Source organism: Camellia sinensis, chromosome 3 (genome assembly GCF_055761805.1).
Source record: "Camellia sinensis isolate YWXY chromosome 3, ASM5576180v1, whole genome shotgun sequence".
Taxonomy (NCBI): Eukaryota; Viridiplantae; Streptophyta; class Magnoliopsida; order Ericales; family Theaceae; genus Camellia; species Camellia sinensis.
This window is the reverse complement of record NC_138963.1, coordinates 204,747,740-204,763,246: the sequence shown is the minus strand read 5'-3', so window position 1 is coordinate 204,763,246 and position 15,507 is coordinate 204,747,740. Positions and strand designations below refer to the sequence as shown.

Genomic DNA, 15,507 nt, shown 5'->3' with positions numbered 1-15,507 from the left:
CCATCCATTGTCCCATCTACTCAGCCAATGAATCCATGGGGTAGCTTAATAGATGCAATGGGACAGCAATTAATGAACACAATGGAAAGGTGGCAACATCCTTTTTGGATCGAATGAATAACCACCAACTAACAAGCGTTAGACACATGGAGGAAATTTCGAATGTCCCGTAGCAAAGATTGGCTAGAGATAAACAGCCTATGCAAGTTAATGGACATTCTAATGGTCAGACTAGTAATCAGAACTGTGAAAGACCATCACCTCAATCTTGGTACGAGCCTATTCTGAGGCCTATAGCAGGTCAAAATGCCTCAGTACTTAACAGTGAAGCCATGCAATTTGGTGGATCTAGCCCAATACAAGAAAATGACATAAGAATGGTTTCAAATCCCATGTTCGAAGCCATACCTGGCACAAGGGGGTTCACTAATCCCTTATTCGAATTTATACCCGGGGGTTGGAAGGTTTTCCTACAAATGGAAGAAACACAACACCAGTTCCAGCACCTTTCGCAGGTCCTTTCGCAGGACAAATTCAAAGGGGTTACCCATACCCCCAACAGCAACCTGCACCATAGGGACAACCAGTCCCAAACATACCACCTTATGGACCAAGAGGACCACAAGCACAAGTTTGTCCACCAAATCCTGTGTTTGTTCCTCCAGTAATGGTTCAGCAGGCACAAAATATGGTCCCTTGGGACCAAATTGTTGACATCGTTAGGGAGATGTGTGGACCGATGGCTCGGGGGGTCCAGACTCCTGTATATAGAAAACCATACCTAGAATGGGTAGATAGGGTACATGAATACCCAAGAGGTTTCAGGATACCAGATTTCGCCCTTTTTATGGGAATGGAAACCAATCAACAGTAGAGCATATTGCTAGGTTTGCTGCTCAATGCGGTGAATTCACTAATAATGACTATATGAAGCTGAGATTGTTCTCAAACTCTCTAACAGGGGGAGCCTTTGTATGGTACATTAACCTTACACATGGCTCAATCCAAACTTAGCAACAAATGGAAGAGGCATTTCATGCCCAATTCTTCCAATTGGAGCCAGAGGTTTCCATGGCAGACCTGGCAAAGTTGACTCAAAGGCCTGAAGAGAAGGCTACTCAGTTTATTGCCAGATTTAAAAGGGCTCAAAATAAATGTAAAGTCATCTTGCCAAAGCTAGAATTCGTAAGATTGGCTCAAGATGGCTTAGAGTTTAGGCTTCGAAAGAAGTATGACTCAACAGAGTTCAGGGACTTAGTGGAACTGACTTACAAAGTATCTAGGTATGAAGCATTACTAGAAGAGGAACAAGATCGAAATAATGTATCATACAAGGCATACTACAAAGATCCTAACTATGAGATTGATGCAGCAGAGATTGTGGAGAAAGAACCTGTGATCTGTGAATCATTAATTCATAAGGATACAACAATTGACCAGCAGTTTAAAAAGAAAGACCTTCACAGGAAATACTCTTTTGATTTAACTAAGGTAGATGACATTTTTGATCATTTGCTTGCGGCCAACTTCCTTAAGCTACCAAAAGGGGTTAAAATTCCATCTCTTGATGAACTTAACAGGAAAGCATATTATAAATGGCATAATTCTTGGTCTCACTCGACTAAAAACTGTATTGTTTTTCGAGACAAGATCCAAGAACAAATTCGAAAAGGAAGTTTGAAATTCCCAGCCAAAGCTGAAAAGGCCATGGGGATCGACAGTAATCCATTTCTAGAAATTTGAGAGGTGGCAGTCAATGTCATTATGCCGAATTTTCAGAACCTGTCTTTGAAAGAATTGGAAAAAGTCAATGTGCAGATGCATGTGGCCAACCAAACAACTATTAAGAAAGACACTGGAAATCTACCAGCTATTGGACAAGGTTTCTCACACCAGAGGAAAGACTTTAAGGAAGAAACACTGGATGACGATTCCTTAGAAGCAGCTGTAATGCAGAGGATGTGTCCTAGATACAGACTAAGCTACAAGTGGTTGAAAGGACTTCCAATTGATGGGAAGCAATACTACAAGGATGTGCAGAGACGTCCTAAACCAACCAATGCTTACAGGCCATATCCATCTGGTGTCAGGCAGCAGCCATTGAGGGTTGAACCAACAGTTGATAGGATGCATTCCAAAGGTAAGAGGCCTTTACATGAATCCAGGCTGCTTAATTATTACAGAATGGAGAGCAGTCATTCTGAGAGGAGATTGGAGAGAGGTTCAGTTTATGAGATCAAAGCCAGAGATTGGCCCCCTAGACCAGCCTCACGCAAGACAGAAAGTGGACACCTTCATCGAAGGCCTGAGTTAGGCCCAAAGCATGAAGTCAGGACCAAGCAGTGGCCTTCGCAGATAGCTTCGAAGAAGGCTTCAAAGGAAGAAGGAAATAGTTCAACGACAGGGTCAGTAGGTTCGTAGGTACCTGGGGTCCCAGATTGGTTTGTGATTCAGAATAAACCTAGGGAAGTGTTTACCCAAAGAGATATAATTCGAAACCAAGGCAGGATGGTTAAGCCTCCTTTGGTGGCTCCAAATAATTGGGTGTTGCTTAAGCACCCAAAAACAATGGAACCAGATATGGTCCTCGTAATTTCCAGATCACAAAGGAGAAAAATTCAACATAGGTACACTCAGTACCAGCTAGACCTAAAAGAGAATGGAGAGAGTCCTTCATTGGTACAGACAGAAGGAAAGAAGAATCCAAAGTCGAACCATACTCCAAAACCAACTCTACAAGGCAAAATGGGTTGCAACAGGGAACAGTTGGCCAAAGGTCACTCTGAACTAAAAGCCAGAGAGAAGTCTAGTTTAGCGAGATTGGAGAAGGCATTGATGGAGAGTGACAGCAAGGCAGAGACATAAGTTGGCTTAGGCCAAAACAAAGAAATGGTTGAGGAAGAAATGTTCGAAGCCTTCATGGCTGAACAAACATTTCTGGTTGAAAAATCAGTCGCGGCAGACCATTCAAAGGATGAAGTACCAGAGAGCAGCATGGAGGATGCTTCTGAAGTAACTAAACAAGGTGGCCAAAAGGAGAAGCAGACACAACCAGCCATCTAATTTGGCTCTGTGTCAGTGAACATGGTACACATACTACCGCATGAATTCCAAGCTGGAGATGAGAATCAAGAGGGGCAAGAAATTGACCCAATTCCAATCTCTAGCGAAGACTCACAAGTGAGTATGGTGCAAGATAATTCCGGAATGGTTACCCCAATGGAAACTGAATATGAGAGTGAAGAAGTGGTAAGTATTAACCTCTCGTATCCTTTTGAATATCCCTCGAATTCTATGACACAGCATGTTAAGCCTTTGTATATTAAGGCCTTCTTCGATGGGATACAGTTGAACCGAGTCTTGGTGGATAATGGGGCAGCGGTGAACTTACTACCGAAATCTTCCTTGAAGAAATTAGGGAAAAGGAATCCCAGGTTAATCCCAACCAGTACAACCATTGCTGGTTTTGCTGGAGACAAACAGATGGCCCAGGGAATTCTACGCATCAACCTGAGTGTGGGAGCCAGGGACTGCATGACAGCGTTCTTCGTCATCGACAGTAATGCTAAGTACAATGCTTTACTTGGTAGAGATTGGATCCACACTAACAAATGTGTGCCCTCCTCTTTGCATCAGAAAATAATGATGGCCCTAGGCAATGGAGAGATTGAGGAAATTGATACAGATCCTCAACCTTTCATAGCCTGCGCAGACTTCGCAGAGGCCAAGTTGTATATTGAGGGAGTGACACCACTCAGTATACTAAGGAAATCTGATGGCTCAGCCGAAGTGACGGCTGATGAGGAAGTGACACACCTGAAGCACTTAGTCCAGGAGAGTTCTGATGAAGAGGTGGTCGTTAAAGATAACAATGATGCCTGGTTATAGGCAACAAGATGAAGCACCAGAAGTCAAGTCTTTGGCTTTAATTAAGTTTTCAATATTGGATGTAAAGTCAATAGTCCAGCAAATGCAGGAGCAAGAGAAAGAAGCCATGATAATTGGCTACAAGTAGGAGCAGCAACAAGCCAGAGTTTTAGCCCTTGATAAATACTGTGCATTGGACATAGAAACAAAAGTCTAGGAAATATAGGAAGAAGAAGCCTTGTGGACAGACTTTGTCTATGAGGAGGAGGGTAAAGAGGTTGAATCAAAGAACTTGGGAACAAAACACAGCAAGGAGATTGCTTTGAAGCTAGAAGGAATCAAAGAAGGAGCTCCAGTAAGTTCTCAGATACAAGACCCCTTAGAAGAAATAAATTTAGGGGTAGGTTCTGTACAACAACCCATATATATAAGTGCTTGGTTGAATACTCTTGACGGTCATTAGTGGAACATAGGCTCCCTATGAAGCCTAACTTCAAGCCATACAAGCAAAAACCAATAAGAATGGGTCTAAAAGTGATTCAGAAAGTTAAGGAAGAAATTCTTAGACTACTCAAGGCAAGCTTTATTAGGACAGCCAGGTATGTTGAATGGGTGCCTAATATTGTGCCTGTACTTAAGAAGAATGGTAAAATGAGGGTATGCATTGATTTAGAAAACTTGAATCTAGCAACTCCAAAAGATGAGTATCCTATGCCTATAGTAGATTTGCTGGTAGACAGTTCAGCAGGGCATCAAATTTTATCAATGATGGATGGGCACTCTGGTTATAACCAAATCTGCATTGCGGAGGAGGATGTTCACAAAACAGCATTTAGATGTCCTGGAAATATTGGCACTTCCGAATGGGTTAAAATGCCATTTGGTCTGAAGAATGCTGGGGCTACATATCAGAGGGCTATGAACACTATCTTTCACAACCTCATTAGAGGGTATTTAGAGTGTTATATTGATGATATTGTAGTTAAGTCCCAATCCATGGTGGAGCATCTGTTTCACTTAGAAGCAGCTTTCGAAAGAATGAGAAAGTTCAAGTTGAAACTCAATCCTCTTAAGTGTGCTTTTGGCGTATCATCTGGAAATTTCTTGGGCTATGTAGTACACAAGAAAGGAATATAGATTGACCAGAATAAAGCCAAAGCCATCATTGAAGCCAAACCCCCATCAAGTAAGAAGGAATTACAAAAGTTCCTTGGACAGGTTAATTTTCTTCGAAGATTCATTTCTAACACTACAGGAAAAACTAAAGTATTTTCTTCCTTGCTAAGGTTAAGAGATGAAAAGGAATTTTTATGGGCAGCAAAGCATCAAATTGCTTTCGAAGGAATCAACGCCTACTTGGCCAACCCTCCAGTGCTGATGCCACCAAAGGGCGATAAGCCTTTAAAGTTGTACATAGCTGCAGCAGAAGATTCATTGGGAGCTTTCTTAGCCCAAGACAATGAAGAAGGCAAGGAACAAGCTGTTTATTATCTTAGTAGGTTTTTAAATTCTTGTGAAAGTAAATATTCAGCTGTAGAAAAGCTTTGCCTTGCATTGTATTTTGCTGCAATGAAATTAAGATACTATCTTTTGCCTACAACTGTCTTCGTAATTGCAACCACAGATTTGGTTAAGTATATGTTATCCAGACCTATGTTGAGTGGAAGAATTGGCAAATGGGTATTAGCCTTATCAGAATTTCATTTAGAATATGTTCCCTAAAAGGTAGTGAAAGGACAAGTTTTAGCCAATTTTTTGGCAGACCATCCATCTCAAACAGAGAGCCAAGAGATAATGGAACTTGGTATGGCTAGTGTTGAGTCGTGGCAAATGTGGTTCGATGGATCGAAAGCCAATGGCCTAACTGGAATTGGTATAGTGATTAAGTCACCACAAGGAATAGAAACCACACATGGTTTCAGAGTGGATGAAACTACCTGTTCTAATAATCAAGCTGAATATGAAGCCTTGATAGTGGGATTGGAAATTCTTATTGGATTACAAGTACATGCAGTTGACATATTTGGAGATTCTCAATTGGTGGTTAACCAAGTGAAAGGGATTTTCAAATGTCAAAGTATAAACATATTGCCATACTATGTTGTTTCATTACATCTGTTTTCTCAATTTCAAATAGCAAATGTAACTCATGTCCTAAGATTCTTGAATAATAGAGGTAATGATGTGGCTCAGAAAGCTTCGAATTACAAGAGGAGGGATAATACTCAAAGGGACATAAGCCAAACAACATACTAGAAATCTATACCACCCTTAAATAAAAGGAATGTGGTCCTAGAAGTCAATCATAATGACTTGCAGGAACAAGATTGGAGGCATCCAATAATGCAGTACTTGGCTGGCCCATCCTCAAAGGCCAACAGAAAAATTAAATTGCAATCTATGCAATACATCATATATAACAATGCTCTCTACAAAAGGGGAGGAGATGGTTTACTGCTGGAATGTTTAGGCCCAAAAGAAGCATTAACAGTTATGGCTGAGGTTCATGAAGGCATCTGTGGTGCTCATCAGCCTGGTGTGAAAATGAGATGGCTGCTTCGAAGGCATTTCGACTATTGGCCAACTATCCTTAAAGACTGCATAAAATATGCAAAAGGTTGCCCCGGCATGTCAAAAGCATGGCACAATAAGGCATGTGCCCATAACTGACCTGCATGCGGTAGTAAAGTGTTGGCCATTTAGAGGATGGGCCATGGATATGATGGGGAAAATACACCCACCCTCTTCGAAGCATCATTGTTTCATTTTAGTGGCTACTGATTACTTCACCAAGTGGGTCGAAGCTAAGCCATACAAGGCTGTAGACCAAACTGAGGTCATTGGATTCATCAAGGATTTAACCCATAGGTTTGGCATCCCACAAACTATAACTGTTGATAATAGGACTGTGTTTGATGGGAAAATGGTGAGGTCTTTTGTGGCAGAGTTTGGAATTAGCCTTGTTAATTCCACCCCTTATTATGCACAAGCCAACGGCCAGGTTGAATCATCCAATAAGTCCTTGAAGAAAGGAATACAAAAGGTTGTGGAAGACAATCCTAGGGATTGGCATAACTTATTGTTGGATGTATTGTGGGCTTATAGAACTTCCCCAAGGTCAAGCACAGGAGTTACTCCTTATGCCTTGGTGTATGGACATGATGCTGTATTGCCTGTGGAAATTAATGTTAAGTCTTTGAGGGTAAGATGCCATGACCAGCTAGATCCTGAGCAATACCATCAAAGTATGTGCTTAGAATTAGAAGGAATAGATGAACCCAGAATTCTGGCATTAAATAGCATTCTCTTTCAAAAGAAGAAAGCAGCCAAAAATTACAATAAGAAAGTCAAACACATTGGCTTCGATGAAGGTGATTTGGTGTGGAAAATCATACTCCCAATAGGGATTAAAAGCCATAAGTTTGGCAAATGGTCACCTAATTGGAAGGGGCCATACCAAGTCCATAGAGTCCTTTCTTTTAGAGCATACCATTTGAGAAATTTGAATGGATATGTACATCCCAAAAAGATTAATGGCAGGTATTTGAAGCCTTATTTTCCAACTATATGGGAAACACAAGGAGAAAAATAAATGACAAGTACAAGAACACAAAAATACTCAAATGATAAATAAGAATTTGTTTTTCATAAAGAGTTGAATACGTTCTGCCATAAATTGGCCCAAAAATCATTACAATGCCTCAGTTGTTCTTTTACAACAGATGTTCTAGTTTTAAAAGATGAAAACAACTGAATGGCTGTAGTCATTTCTTGCTTTCGATCGGCCAGTCCTTGGTTAGTGATCAGCAACTTAGTACCAGCTCGGGCTAAAGCCTGGTTGACTACAGATAACTCCTCCTCAAGTTGAGCCTTCCTCTCCAGTAGTTGAGTGTGAAATTGGGAGACAGAGGAATGTTATCCCTTCAGCTCTGATATCTCAGCATGTACTGTTGAAACAAAGTCCTGATCTCTGACCAATTTCTCCTCTGCAGCCTTGGCAGCACAGTAAATATTGATGTAGAAGTCAATAGTAGCTGCTGCCTGAGATAAATGACTTGAGACAGACATGCCGGATTGCTCAACAATTTTGCAGCACTGAAGGAAGCCATTCCTTATTATAGGTCTCTCTAGTGCCTCGAAAGGAATCCTTGAAAAAGATGTCAATAGTTCCAGACAGTTGTCCAAATCTATCAGGGGTGTAGAAGGCTTACTACTGGAAGAAGGACACTGAAAAATTTCTAGTAAAGAGTCAGCCAAAACTAATGGCTCAGTTTCATCATTGGCTATTGGATAGGTAGAGAGCATGTCAAAGAAACTAGCTAGTCTCGCTTCAAAGATATATATCTCAACCGTGGACATGAGGGGTGTAGAAAGGGTAGTGGTGGAAGGCACAGAGGACTGCATGGGGTAGGCGAAATAGGTAGAGCATCTTCGGCAGTCTCTATGGTCCTAGCCACCAATAGGTCAAGAGAAGAAGGGCTGGAAGTAGGCAGAGATAATAAACCATGAGTTGGAGAGCTGTCAGTACCCTTTATAGGAGAATCAACTGCCATAAGAGATGGAGTAGCAGTTGGAATTTCCTTGGAAAAAGGAAGAAGAGCAAGGTTCGAAAGAGAAATGAATTGAGGTAGATCCAAAGACAAGTAAGGAAGATATGGAATTAATCCAAAAGAAAGAGATGCAGGAATGCTTGACCTCAAGGAGGATACATTGAATGTAAGCCTAGGAAGTGGGAGCATTATCTGAAGAGTCCTCACATTTTGCATCTGTTCAACTTCAACTGAAACTGAGGGAGTCCTCATTGGAAGAATAGGCTCAGTAGTTGTTGCTGCAAAAGAAGAAAAGTACCAAGAATAGGCTCAGTAACGTCACGTTCAACGCCAAAAAATTGATATGAGGGAAACAGTAGAGGCTCAAAAGAAGTTACTTGTTTCATAAATGATAGCAGCAATAGGAGAGCTTCGGAGGGAGTAGTGTTCAGCAATGTGTTGCCTTCTTGCAGCCTCCCTCTGGATTGCATCAGCAGCAGCAGCTTCATCTCTTAAGAATTGTTGTTGTCGTCTCTTCTCAGCTCTCTCAAAGACAATTATGGCCCTGGAATGTTCCTGTTCCACTGCTTTAGCAGCCGCCTCATGAATAGGGTCTTCGACGAAGTCAGAAGGAGAGACAGTCGTTTTCCTTCTTTTTCTTATTGGTGCTGGCATTTCCTGTTCTTTCTCAACCTCTCTCTCTTCAAGATAGGATTTAGACTCTTCAGGGGCAACTTCTTTTTCTGCTGCTTTGGTAGCTGTCCCAGGAGTAGGGTCTTCAACTGAATCAGCAGAAAAGGCAGTCATCTGTTTCCTCTTTTTCCTTTGCAATGGTACCTCCTGTTCTTTCTCAATCTCCCTCTCTTCGGTGTAGGATTCAGATTCTTCAGGAGTAAGTACAAGCTTTCTTTTCTTTTTCTGCTGTTGTTTGTCCTTGAGAGCGGCTAGAATTCCAGTCCTCTTTGGAGATTCTTCTTGTGGAGACCCTACACCAAAATGTATGAGTGTAAGGGAAGCAAACAAAAGAGTCGAAAAGAAAAGTGGCCTGAAATTACTTAGCCTTTTTTGAAGCAACTCTAGTGACTCTAGCTGGAGGGGATGAGGTTGTAGAAACAGTTTGGGCAACTGTGGAAAGGGAAGGCATGTTCTTAGCTGTTGTTGATTTAGCCCTAGAAGGCACTCCTAACCCTATCAGTAAATCATGAGGGTGCGCTAATAGGCGTATTTCCATGTTGACTGACCACTAGTTTTGGAATCTTTTCAAAACCAAGCCATAGGGAAGAAATGGGACAAATGTAAACTCATATAATTCTTTCAACAGTCTGAATGTAGCTGCCTCTAGCTTTGATCTGGGTATTCTCAGGTCTTTGGTCGTAAGATGGACATTCGAGAGACTGCAAAGTGGAACAAGAATCCCTTGAGTGAACCCAAATAGCCTGGCAAACTGAGAAGGGCAGTACACCTCAGCTATACATTTATAAGCTCGAGGGTTTAAAGTGCCAATAAACAGCTCCCTTGGTAGCAAAATAGAAGCCCACATATCTTTGTGAGGTGAGGTGGAACACTCTTTATCATCCAAAAAGGTTTGCAGCCAAGCAGGTCCTTTGCTGGCATCAAAGGGACAAAAGAAGGTAGGAGATGGAGAAATAGGGAGTTGGTGAAAAAAGGTGAGGTAATAAGCAAAGGAAGCAGGATAAAGAGTAATCCTAGCATACTTCTCCCCATAAGTGCTAGGGTCCTGAACAAGGAAACTTAAGCATTTGAGACGCAAATCAATGAAATAGGCGAAGAACCAAAGTTGGCGCACCCAAAGGGGACCCCCTTGGTTCACGTCAAGAGGTTTCTCACAAAATTGGGAACATGCTCTATAAACATGGCCTAAGAGGTAAGGAGCCAGGGCTATACGTTTTTTCAAAACAAGTGCCTTCGCTAGTGGAGCAAACTCAGGCATAATCCTCTTAGATGATGTACAGAAAAGGAATTTACACAACCAGTACAAAATGAAGGAAAAAAGTTCTCTATCCCTCACGGGACCTACCCTTTTATTTTCGACCTTTACAAAATCACTGTAGGAGGAGTTCAAGGGTGGAAGGGAGAACTTAACAGAGAGGTCTGGATAACTGGGAGTGAAAGAAGAGCCAATGGGTGAAAGCCCTAAAAGATGGCAAATATCAAGAACGGTGGGAGCCATCATGCCACACTGAAATTGGAAAAAATTGAAGGTCATGTTCCAAAAACAAAGAGCAGTAGGAATCAAGAAAGGGTCTTCAGGAATGATAAACCTGGAAAGACCGAGGGCATCGAGAATACGGAGCTCTTGCGAGTCGTCTCGCGCGGGTACAACTCTGTCATACCATTCTTCCCATTCAACTCTCAATGTTGGCCAGCAGCGATGAGGTCGGGTCACCCTCCAATTTTCCCAATCAAGCCCTCCTTTGTAGAGAAGAAAATGGTCCTCCAGTCGAGGGTATAAAGCTGGAAGTTGAGCAGGAGCCTCTGGAAAGATGAGGCCCAAGACATATTCTTGTTTGTTGCTGTGGCGAGGGACGAAGAGACGGCCGTCAATGGTGCTTGACTCACCAGTTGTTAACTTGGCGATCTCTTCATCAATGCATTTTTTCAAAGCCATGGTTGGGCTTATATGATCACCAGCAAGCACTTTGAGAGAAGAAGAAGCCATTGGTAACAAGCAGCAAGGAGGAGGCAAGGAGAAGGGTTTGTGTTTTGAACGAGCAAGTGATTTCAGAGCACGAAATAAAAGGGTTTTAAAAGCCTTTGTGTCTGGAAAATATATCGCGTAATTTGTTAAGTACTAAAAGTACGAATACGAAGAGTTTCCTTCAATATTGATACTTTTGGAGGGAAAAACATAGCCTAGATGATACTACCAGCTTCGAAATAAAATATTTGGCTTCGAAACCAGATTTTGGCACCAAAAGTCAAGTAACAACGGCTTTGAAATTACGAAGCCGGCTTCAAAGCACATTCCATACCTAATGGATGCAAGAATGCTCAAGTATTCATTTACTTCAAAGGGATTAAAGACCTGTTTTAGGTTTCTCAATAAAAGTGATGTTCTTCGAAGCAAAACTAGAGATCCCTTAAGAATGGAAATTGTTGTTCGAAACATCAGAACCAATAATTGGTGTGTATTTAAAAAAGATTCTCTTTCTAGACTAAAACAGTGCAGCCCTAAAAAGGAGCTTTCATATTTTTTGAAAGTATGGACTGTTATTCTAAGGAAAGAATGGTCAATTTAAAACTGATTGATCATATTGACCATGACCATATGTTGGTTATGATCGAAACAAGCTTAAGAGGTAAGATTGTTAAATTCGAAGCACCAGTTTTAAATGAAAATCAACAAAAATTGTTAACTATATTCCATAAATTGGACAGGTTCATTGTTGGTTCTTTTCGTGTTTCATTTGAAACGATCGAGTCCAAATTCGAAGGATAAGCTTGTTCAGATCGAAACTCTGAAGACAAATGGAGATAAGATCAAACCATACCAAACAAAGAAAAAGTCTTAGTAGTATTAAAACCAAAGCAATTACATCGAATGGCCCTATTTGGGTACAAACTCAAGCTCATAAAAATAGGGAAAGGAATAAATAACAAGATCATGAAATTTAGTCTAACAATGATCAATGAATTTTTGTTCTTTCTTTATCCTATCCGCTATTTCTTCTAACATTGGCTGCATGAGTTGATGTGCTCTCACTTCGTAAAAGAGCTCTTCAGCCTTTAGTTCGAATGCTGTTTCTCTCAATCCTTGTTCCAATTCGTCTATCTCTAAGTCATCCCAGTACGCAGAATTTTTATTCTTGAAATCATCGAATTCTTCAATGAAGTTCTCTGCTTCGTACTGGGCATGAACTCGAAGGGACGAAAGTTGGTCTAAAGATTGTGTGGTGGCCATAGAGATCCGATGCCAGTAGAGAAGCAATGGAAGTTGGTCCAAAAAAATGTGAAGCTCTGCTTGGGCAAGGGGATTGAGGACATGACCCCGAGTCAGAATGTCACAAGCCCATCGAAGGTTCTTGAGAGGGACTTCGTCCTCAAGAACATTGAAAGGCAAGTGGGAAAAAGCCGCGAGCAGAAGTTGAGCTTGCTTCCGCTCGGCTGGAGTAGGGGAAGGTAGAGGCTTGTAAGGTGTGGATGCTTTTATTTCAGGAGAAGAAACAAAGGAAGAAGGAACAAAGGCATTAATATAATCAAGCCAGTCAGAAGAACAAATCTTTGCCTTCTGGGCTAAGAATGATAGATTGTACCCTTGTGCCTCTTCTAGATGTTGGGCAGGGTGCACTATCTTTGTAGGCATGGAAGATGTATGCCATACCACAAGCAAATTCTACTCCAAACTGCGTCGATGTGCATAAAAAGGGAACTCTAAAGAGCCACAGAAGAAGAAGAAGATGCAACCCTACCCCATGCAAAGGGTTGTGAAGAAGAACTTCCCTTGTCCATATTTACAACTTTCTGAATCAAAGGATTGAGAGCAGTTTGTTCATAGTCCAAGGGTGAGTCAGAAAAAGAACTTCCTATGTCCATATTTGTGAGTTTCTGAATCAAAGGATTAAGGGCAATATGTTCGAAGTCCAAGGGTTGATAATTTGCAAAGGCATCCATGACCTGAATATAGAAAGGTGGGTAAAGGTGGCTAATTAATGCATGGAGGTTCTTTCGAGGTAGAATGGCATCATCATATGACTCTTCGTATGCTCGATCAATGGAGGGAAAAATTGATTTGGCCATCAAAATGTATCAGTCTGTTCGAATACTAAAGTGGTGAGAGTGTTCAAAAGATTGAAGGAGAGTTTAATGCAGATGATGAATGACAGTTGCATTTCTGGGAAAATGCAAAACCCATGCACGTTCTAAGACGTGGGAAAAAGACCTTGATCCACTAATATCACCAAGTATTGGGTATATTAGTGCAGGGGGTAATGTTGGCTACATATTTTGTACAAGCTAATTACAATTCGACGCGTGGCAAAGTAAGGGTAGTACGGGAAGACTATTCAAATCTTCGATCCTGATCGTACACGTGGCAGTTAGTATTGGTTGTTATGAGATCTGAGCAACAATGGATCAGTAGAGAGATACAAAGTGATGTGGCATCATCAGTTACTCACATTTGAATCCAAATTTAAGAGGGAAGCCTAACTGCAAGTGATGGCGTAATGGAGCTAATCTTGAGGCAACATGATCAGCGATCATGGAGGAGCAGTTCGACGGTTGGAAATACAGTTCGATGGTCATCCTTAAGCAGTATAAATAGCAGAGAAGGCCCCAGAGAAGCCCCCCAAACTCAGATCCAAAAACTAGTCTTATTCTACTTTACTTAGTTTTACATTTCCTGTTCTTTACATTCCAGTACTTTAAATTCTGCACTGCACTTCATTCATAGGAGTAGTTTCAAGTAGATTGTCGCTGTAAACCTCTACGAGGCTGAGTTTGAATCATTGTGAGTTTTTCATTCTAATGAAATGCTTCAATTGTTCTTTATTTGATTGATATTTTGCTTAATTCTCCTAAATCAAGCCACCAGTAAAAGTCCTCTTCATTGAGGCTGAGAGAACTAAAACACAATCGTCTGATAATTGGTTAGCAATTAAATTTCTATAAGGACTGATTGATCCTTGCTGGCACGCTCGCAATTACAATAATAACCTTCGAAAGCCAAAAAGCCAATAGCGTTATTTTTAACGATTCTAATTGGGTTCATGTTTAATGTCACGTAGTGAATAACATCGTGTATTTAGTTTCTCAAAATCATTTCCAGATAAATGAGAATTCAACGTGTATTTTTTGGTTCATGGAAATGGTTTTAGGTAGGTTTCCTACACATTTGTGAAATATGCTTGTCCCAGATTGGAAAGACATAAGGATTTAAATGAGTATATAAACTCTAACTTGCCATACTTGAGATGGGCCCCAACGGGTACCCCAGTTTTGTGAAAGGGTGAGGTTACGGGTAATGTGAGCTAGACCTATGGGACCCAAAACACACCCGCGCGCCGTCGCCGCCACCGTTCGTTCAAGCAGACTTGGGTGCAGGTGTGAGATTGGGTTGGGTTTGTCTAATCCAATACTTATCTTTTTGGGCCAAAAATATTTTTATTTTATTTATTTATTTTTGAATTTTAGTTTCAAAATTCAAAATAAATCTGTCCAGTTTTTTCCTCTACCCGAACAGGTTCATACATGTTAAACTCCACCTAAACAGATCTGTTTCTGTTCCGAACAGGTTTCTACCTATTGAAACTTGTTCTGAAAAGCTACATGTTCTTCTATAAATAGCTTGCCATTCCAGCATTTAATCTATCCAATTTTCCCTGAGCATTTCATCTTTCTCCTTCACTTTCTATCTTTCTGTTTTCTGCATCTGTCTACCATTTAATTTTAGGAAGAAAAAGAAAGAGTAACAGCATAGTTTTGGTTCACCAGACTTGGATTTGTAGTGCTGCAAACCAAGTAGTAGTCGTTGCATCCTGGGAAGTAGACGCCATTAAATCTCGAAGCACCGGAGTGAGGGCAAAATCTACTTTAAGGAGATTGTGTCTAACACAAGCCTCGACTTAGAATTTCTGTAAGTAATTAATTCATAATTTAATTTATTATTTTCTAGATTATTTATTTATGTTTTGTTGTTTATTTTATTTATACATTTAATTTACACACACAAACAACCACTGAGGTGCTAACATTCTTAAAGTAGATTTTGTTTTTATTTTTATTTTTGTGTTAGATAGATGAATATTTTGTTTCGAAAAATTAAATAGTAGTCATATGCTGTTTAATTTCTTAAATAGTAGTAATATACTATTTAATGATTTCTTTGATAACATAGTAGTTATATACTGTTTATCAATGGAATTTTGTTACAAAATATTTTTTTGTATATTTTGTGTGTAAATTAAATTATGTATAAATTTTTGTGATTGATGCATTTTTATTTCGTCATAAATATGACTACTGAAACAAACAGTACAGAGATTGTTCGTATTCCGACCCTCACACCCGTTGTGCCAATGATGACTCCAATAGTATCGGTAAATCATGGGGAGAAACTAGAAAAATTCAATGGAAATGATTTTAAAAGATG

General features: G+C 40.5%; 1 pseudogene; it reads right to left on the bottom strand.

Moving 5' to 3' along the window:
* The window catches only part of LOC145823047 (uncharacterized), a 247,351-nt pseudogene that overhangs the window by 20,629 nt on the left and 211,215 nt on the right, over positions 1–15,507 (bottom strand).